At 37.3% G+C, this 7914-nt stretch overlaps 1 long non-coding RNA gene across 3 annotated transcripts in view; it reads left to right on the top strand.

Moving 5' to 3' along the window:
• Positions 1 to 503: 503 nt before the first annotated feature.
• LOC149169031 (uncharacterized) overlaps positions 504 to 7914 on the top strand; it is a 51353-nt gene continuing 43942 nt past the window's right edge. The window contains exons 1-4 of one of the 3 annotated variants that reach the window (XR_016259361.1): positions 518 to 778; positions 898 to 959; positions 1086 to 1158; positions 1246 to 1599. This is a non-coding gene — a long non-coding RNA (uncharacterized LOC149169031). Of the gene's footprint in view, positions 960 to 1085; positions 1159 to 1245; positions 1600 to 7914 lie in introns of those variants that run through there. The other 2 variants (XR_016259360.1, XR_016259359.1) reach the window with 2 other exon arrangements.

The following is a 7914-nucleotide window of genomic DNA, read 5'->3' as shown; positions in this document are numbered from 1 at the left end:
TCACACATGCACACATATATTTCTATGGTTTTTTTAAAGAGGAAAAAATAATTAAAACAAATTTTCCCAATATTTTTTTTTAGTTCTTTTACTTTTTAATTTGACTTTTTTCTTGTTTGTTTCTATTTTTTTTTTCTCTTCCAATTACATTAATCATAATTTTTGTTGTTGTTTACCAATAGCTTTTATAATTAATAACTATTATCATAAATAATTATCTGTAAATATAATTATTATAAAATACTTAGAAGTTTTATCTTTGAGCTTTTTGCAAAAACAAAAAAATCAACAACTTTTCCTTTGCTACCATGATGTAAGACACAAATATCTAACATAATTTTTTTTTATAATGAAATTTACTACTCCTATATACACACTACGCACGCATATAACAATCCTACTGGGAAGCGTAATTAATCCAACACACCTTACAGGATTACATTAGTTCTGCAATTATTAATGTCTGAGATTAAACTTAATCAACTGTGCATGTAATTAACTATCCTAAGCACTCGGCATTAATGCAAATGCGGTGGTGGAGGAGGTGAGTTAACGTTCAACCCTGGTTTCCCTCCCCTTTAGCTCTACACGCGGATGCATTTATGCTATAGGTACTGTTGTATTTACTCCGCTCAGCTAGCTTGCAGTCCTAACACTGCCAGCTGCCTGATCCAGGCTCTTCCGTCTGCCAAGTGGTGCTCATCTCCCTTGGAGAAGGGGAACATATCTCGGAGCTCGTCCTCGCACCTGCAGCAGAGATCATATCCCCAACACTCAGGTTCTTCACCTAGATTAACGACCAGAGCCTGATCCCAGCTCTTCATTCTGTAACTTCGGAACAGAACAGGAAACCTACCAGCATCTGATCTTCGTTTCTACCACTCGTTATTGTTGCAGGTGTGCTCGGAATCTCCCTTAATCTTCCCAGAACATGGGAACCCAACTAGCTACCTTTAATGGCAAGTGTAATATTATTTGCAAAGGTTATTTTTATTATTGTTTCCTGGTGCTGGTGCTTTCTGTTTTGTCTCATTTATTTGATCTTTCACCCACAACTGATGGTAATTTTTGTTCCATTTACACAGGTGAAGGCGCAATGTCCCTTTTAGGTTCCTCTTTGTTATCAGCAAATGGAAAACCCTCCCCGATCTACCCTAGGTGAGGCATAATTTCTTAATTAGTTAGTTTAACTTGAAAAAGGTTTCCTATTGCTTAGCGTCGAGACTCTTTCTGCTTGGCTTGTAGGTTGCAGAGGTCTGAGGTGCTGGGGTTTTCCCTCGAGATGCTATGCTCCTGTCGCAAGTAGCAGAATGAACCCTTCAAAACAAGCATGACGGTATGGAATCCCTCAACATACCAGCTTGAGGTTTCCTTCTCTAGTTTGCGAGTTAGACTTGGACTAAATAGGAATTAATTGTAGTAACAATTCCCATAGATAATGTGAATGCTTGAACAATTTTCCTCTGGTTGGTATTCTGGTGAACAATGTAGAGGTTTTTGCTAAGTTTATTTATGACTTGGACTAGCTCTAAAGAATTCTTACTTCCCTGATATTTTTTGAAGGAAATGTTATATTCGCTCTTGATATATGAGTATTCATCTTTATTTCTTGAATGCGGAATTGTAAATGATGTGTTTTCAGTGCTGACTGTTGAACGGGAATTTTACAGTCTTTATACATTATTCTACTTCAGTTCTAGATTTGGTTGAGGCTCTTTGCTATTAAGTCTTCAAGTTAGAATCATTGATTTTATTAGCCTTTAGCAGTAGAATGATTTCCTGGGTGTCCCCTCTGGGACTGGCCTAGGAATAAATTTGTTGGAGATAGAAGTTCATGGGTAAGGATGATTGTTTGAACCGAGCGTTCATTGCCCTTTTTCTTTTAGCACTCACCATCCTTAATCAGGGTGTTGTCTTGATAGAAAAGTTGGGCCTATGACCAACTATTTAGACCTATGCGACCCATGAATAACTTACCCTTTTAGCATTAACTTGAAACTTCCTTACCAAACTAGTTTACCCGTTTGCTTCTTAAGCGTCTAATTTGTTCTATAGATATTGTAAAATGAAATAAGGTTTGCATTACTTATTTGATTCAAAACCATTTCACAGATAACTCATAACAGCTATTTCACAACAATATATACCTGCATGATAATTAATTCTATAGATAATGTAAACAGAATAAAGTTTATATTACTTAACTGACTCAAAATTACTCCATAAGTAATTCATAACATCTATTTCATAATAATATATACCTGCATGATAATTAATTCTATAGATATTGTAAACAGAATAAAGTTTACATTACTTAATTGATTCAAAACTACTCCACAGCTAATTCATAACAGTTGTTTCATAACAATATATACCTGCATGATAATTAATTCTATAGATATTGTAAACAGAATAAAATTTACATTACTTAACTGATTCAAAACTACTCCATAGCTAATTCATAACAGTTGTTTCATAATAATATATACTTGCATGATAATTAACTTACTTCTATTTTATGTTACATTCTTTTTCTAACTGACACAAAATTAAAGAAAAACACAAATCCAATATCATAATGTTTATTTTCTAATTACACATTATGGCCAGATTAGCATTTAATCGAAATTTTCATAACATAATTAACCAATTTCACTTATCTACCATGACAAGACTAAACTACAATCAATGAACCTCTCCACCCTTCCTATGAGAACCTTGCAATCACGTCAAGTATTCTCCCCCCAAGCTCCTCTTTTCCCAATAATCAGTTATCTCTAATGTAGCAGTTTCTATTGCTTTGGCCTCAAGACTCCAGGTCCAGCCAGCAATGGTTTCTACTTCCTCCAGGGAAGTCTCTTCAAGATTCGTTCCCACTGAAACCTCCTTCAGCTCAAGGAATATTTCTTTTTCTTTTTCCAGAAAAAGCACCCCCTCCCTCCTTCTCCCTTCCCTTATGTAAGAGAAGAGTAGAGGAAGGGTAACTGTTTCTTTAACTGATAACTGTTAACTGTTGGGTAAAAGAGAGTTATTGAGGTTCATCAGTAATTCTTTTTTTTAGAATTCCCCATGGAATATCACATCTGCCATAATTATTTATTTTATTAAAAAAAACTATTGTTATTACTGAATCTATTTATTGTCCATTTCTCAAAAGTAAAAACAAGAGTTTGTTTTCTCATTGTAAAGTAAAAAACATGAAATTAAAAGTAACTTAAAGTCCTGGGGTGTCACATCTTCCCCCTCTTAGCAGAACACCGTCCCCGGTGTTCATTTTTCCATCTGTTCTTGGAATAATTCCGGATACGCCTCCTGCATGAAGTCTTTATCTTCCCAAGTGGCTTCCTCCGGGCTAAAGTGCTTCCATTGCACTTTAACCTGGATGATAGCTCGTTTCCGCAATGTTACTTCTCTCTGATCGAGTATGTGCAGGGGTTCGACCAGGAATTCTCCTTCCAGTTCGACCTACCACAAATATCATTGTTATATAATTGACATGTACATAACCACTACATCCTTAAATAAGTAAATTCTGTGTTATGCACATCTATCTATGCACATATATATATATATATATATATATATATATATATACATATACATATATATCTGTATATTTATACATGTATGTATGTATATGTATGTATATATATATATATATATATATATATATATATTCCTGAAGTTCTTGCCAATTTATGATATGTCTGGGGTCATACACATACTTCTTTAAAAGGGAAACATGGAATACATTATGGACCCGAATGTGGCTAGGCAGGGCTAGTTGGTAGGCCACTGGCCCGATTCTGTCCAAAATTTGGAATGGGCCATAGAACCGGGGGGCCAACTTAGCACACTTTCCCCACCTCAACGTACTCCGCTTTGGTTTAATCCGCACATACACGTGATCTCCCACCTGAAATTCTCGGTAAGTTCTCTTTTTATCAGCGTACATTTTCTTCCTGTCTTGGGCAGCCTTCAAATTTTGTTGAACCCTTTTCACGGTTTTATCCATTTCCTCCAACATATCTGGTCCTAATATCATTTTATTCTCCGGACTATTCCAGTTTGCAGGTATGGTACATTTCCTTCCATAAAGTACTTCAAAAGGACTCATTTTAAGTGACTCATGATAGTCGTTGTTGTACGCGAATTCTACCAGATGTAGATACTCTTCCCATTTCCCAGGTTGTTGCATCACATACATGCGCAACATGTCTTCTACCACTTGATTCACTCGCTCGGTTTGCCCATCAGTCTGGGGGTGATACACAGTGTTGAAGTGGATCTGTGTACCTAACCTGGTAAACAATGCTTTCCAAAAAGCAGAGGTAAACTTAACATCCCTATCAGATATTATGACTTTCAGCATACCATGTAGCCTGAAAATTTCCCTCATGAATATATCGGCTATTTGAGCTATTTGATACGTGGATTTGACAGGTATGAAATGAGTTGTCTTGCTCAACTTATCTACCACAACCATAATTGAATCATTCTGTCTTTTAGACCGCGGCAATCCCATTATAAAATCCAAAGTTATAGTATCCCATTTCCATTCAGGAATAGGTAGTGGCTACAACAATCCAGCAGGGTGCTGGTGTTCCGCCTTGACTTGCTGACACTCTAGACATTTAGCTAGGTACTCGGCAATATATTTTCTCATTCTAGGCCAGTAGTAGGCTTTCTTGATAGCCATCAAAAGCTTTTGATAGCCCAGGTGAGCAGCATAGGGGCTTCTGTGAAATTCATCTAACATACTTTGCTTCAAAGACAATTGATTAGGTACGTAAATACGGTTTCTGAACAACAATAAGTTTTCAGAGTTAATACTATACTCCCTTTGCTTTGTCGAACCTTGTGTAGATTTTACTTGCTGCCATAGGTAGCTATATTCAGGATCCTTCTAGGCTGCCTCCTTTAGTTGATCCACAAAATTAAGTTCAACTTGACTAAAAGAAATTTCATAAATGTGGTGCAGCTTTCTACTTAACGCATCTGCCACCCTATTTTCTTTTCCTTTCAAATGCTTGATTTCAAAATCAAATTCGCTTAAGAATGCAGTCCATCGAGCTTGGCATGCATTTAAGGTAGGCTGATTGAAAAAGCTGGTTAGGCTACTGTGGTCTGTTTTGAGCAGAAATCTTTTTCCCAACAAATAATGCCGCCATACTTTCAAGGCATGCACTACTGCAGTTAGCTCCAAATCGTAAGCAGAATATTTATGTTCATGTTCCTTGAGTTTACGAGATTCATAAGCGATGACCATGTCATTCTGCATTAAAACGCCACCCACACCTTCTTTGCATGCGTCTGTGCAAACTATAAAATCCTCTTCATGATCTGCAATTTTTAATACCGGAGTTGTGGTGAGCAAATGCTTCAACCTATCAAAACTTTCTTGACAGGCTTTCGACCATTTGAAAGTTGTTCCCTTCTTTTGTAAGGAAGTAATTGGGTAAGCGACCTTGGAAAATCCCCTTATAAATCTTCTATAATAACCTGCAAGTCCCATGAAAGAACGTATGTCTGCCACATTGGCTGGAATAGGCCAATTCATAATGGTTTTTATTTTCTCTGAATCGACTGCTATACCTTCAGAGGATATAACATGTCCTAGGTACTGAATCTGATCTTTATAAAAATCACAGATGATGAATTTAGCAAAAAGTTGATTTACTCTTAAGGTTTGCAGTATTATGCGAAGGTGTTCTTTATGCTCTTCAATACTTCTGGAGTATACGAGAATGTCATCAATGAATATAAGGATGAATTTATCCAAATAAGAATGGAAAACTCCATTCATCATGCTCATGAAGGTTGTTGGGGCATTAGTAAGGCCAAATGGAAAGACTACAAACTCGTAGTGGCCATAGCGAGTTCTAAAAGCAGTCTTGAAGATATCTTTGTCTTTAATTCGAATTTGGTGATATCCAGATCTTAAGTCAATCTTTGAAAATACCATTGCTCCCTTAACCTGATCGAAGAGGTCATCGATCCAGGGTAAGGGGTACTTATTCTTTATGGTCAACTTGTTCAGTTGTCTGAAATCTATGCACAACCGCAAAGTACCATCCTTCTTTCTTACGAACAGAACCGGGGCTCCCCAAGGGGATACACTGGGTCGGATATACCCTTTATCCAACAGAACCTGCAGCTGGATTTTTAATTCAGTTAACTCAGGAACACTCATTTTGTAGGGTGCCTTTGATACCAGTGCCACTCCAGGGACCAGTTCTATGGTAAAGTCGAGGCTTCTCTTGGGTGGTAGTCCAGGAATATCTTCTGGAAACACATCCTTAAATTCTTGTATAACAGGTATTTCCTCTAAGGCTGACACTTTATCTTTGGAGTTTGTAAATCCCACTTGAACCGCATATATTTGACAACCCTTACGCATACATCTTGCCAGTTGGTGGGCTGTAACAGATCGCAACTTGACTTCTCTCTTGACTCCCTGAATCTCTATTCTAGTACCATCATTAGACAGAAAATCAATGGTCTTATCTTTACAGTTTACTAAGGCCCACTGCCGCTCCAGCCAGTCCATGCCTATCAAGACATCGTAAGAGCCTAATGGTAATATATTTAAATCTGTCCTAATTTGTTGTTCTGCTAATTTTATTTCACAACCCTCTACTTTTGCACAAACTTTTCTTTTTGCACTGGTAGCTAATTGAACCAACCAAGGGTTCTTAAATTTTGAACTTTTTAGATGGCATTCATCAACTATTCTGGGACTGACATAGCTCAAACTAGCACCTGGATCTATTAAAATGGAAACAGGATGATCAGATATTTTACCTTCAAGTTCCACCATTGAAGGTTGATAATCCGCTTGGCGATCTTCTAGTGTTGCATTGATTCGAGGTACGTTTCGTGCCACATCACCCACAGTAGAAGCTTCATGAATATTTGCAATAGGTTCCGCTCTTCCTCTATGAGGACAGTTCTTGTAGTAATGGGGTTCCCCGCAACCCCAACACTGCAACGGCGGTCGGGGAACCTAACTGGTTTCCAACTTACTTGATGCCTCATTTTGTCTTATATCACTCTGAGGTCTGTACTTCTGTTGATTTCGATTAACAGGTCCATTTGGTACTTTGCGTCCTGAGAATCTAGTTCCTGAGTTCTTCATATTCTTATTATTTGTAAAAAAATTCTACCCTTCTTACTTGGCCAATTCTTATGCACTTCACCTTTCTGTCTCATTTGCTGGTAGCAGATCCGAGCTTTCCGAACTGCTTCATCCATCATTTTTGGGTTATCAAATTCCAGTTTCTCTTTCATGAAGGCAGGCAGGCTGCTGATAAAGCGTTGGACTTTAGCCTTTTCTTCTCGAATATAAGGGACGTATCTTAATAGTGACGTGAATTTAGTTATAAATTCATCCATAGTTTGTTGTCCTAGTTTCAAGTCATGAAACTCTTTTGCTTTGTCGTCATAAAATCGCTCAGTCAGATATCTATCCTTAAAATGCTTTTGGAATTGCTCCCAGGTAACCTCTTGCTCATTAATTTCCTTGACTGTTTTAATTTCTTCCCACCACAGGGTGGCCTTGCCTTGTAACTGATAAATTGCTAGCCTTGCTCTCAAATTTTCATCATATTCATATATTTGGAAATATTTATTCATATTAATAAGCCAGGCCTCTGCCGCTTCTTCTGTTTCACCGTTATAGTTTGGTGGTTTGATCTTTTTGAATTCTCCCTGAAGTTCTATCTTCTGTCTTTTTAATCCCTTTTTGCTGGAACCATTATCTGACTCTTCCTCATTACCAGTTTGTCCCCCTTCTGATTCCTGATGTTGTTCTTGTTGTCTACGTGTTTCTGTTCTGTTTTCTTCTCCTTGACTAGGGTCTGGATTCCTCTGATTCTATCTATCTGATAAACTTTTCATAATTTTCTCTTGTTC

The sequence above is a fragment of the Pinus tabuliformis genome, chromosome 4_2 (genome assembly GCF_031772625.1).
Source record: "Pinus tabuliformis cultivar Carrire ecotype Pingquan chromosome 4_2, CPIR1, whole genome shotgun sequence".
Classification (NCBI taxonomy): Eukaryota; Viridiplantae; Streptophyta; class Pinopsida; order Pinales; family Pinaceae; genus Pinus; species Pinus tabuliformis.
Note: the sequence above shows the minus strand (reverse complement) of the source record. Positions and strands in the feature narration are given on the sequence as shown.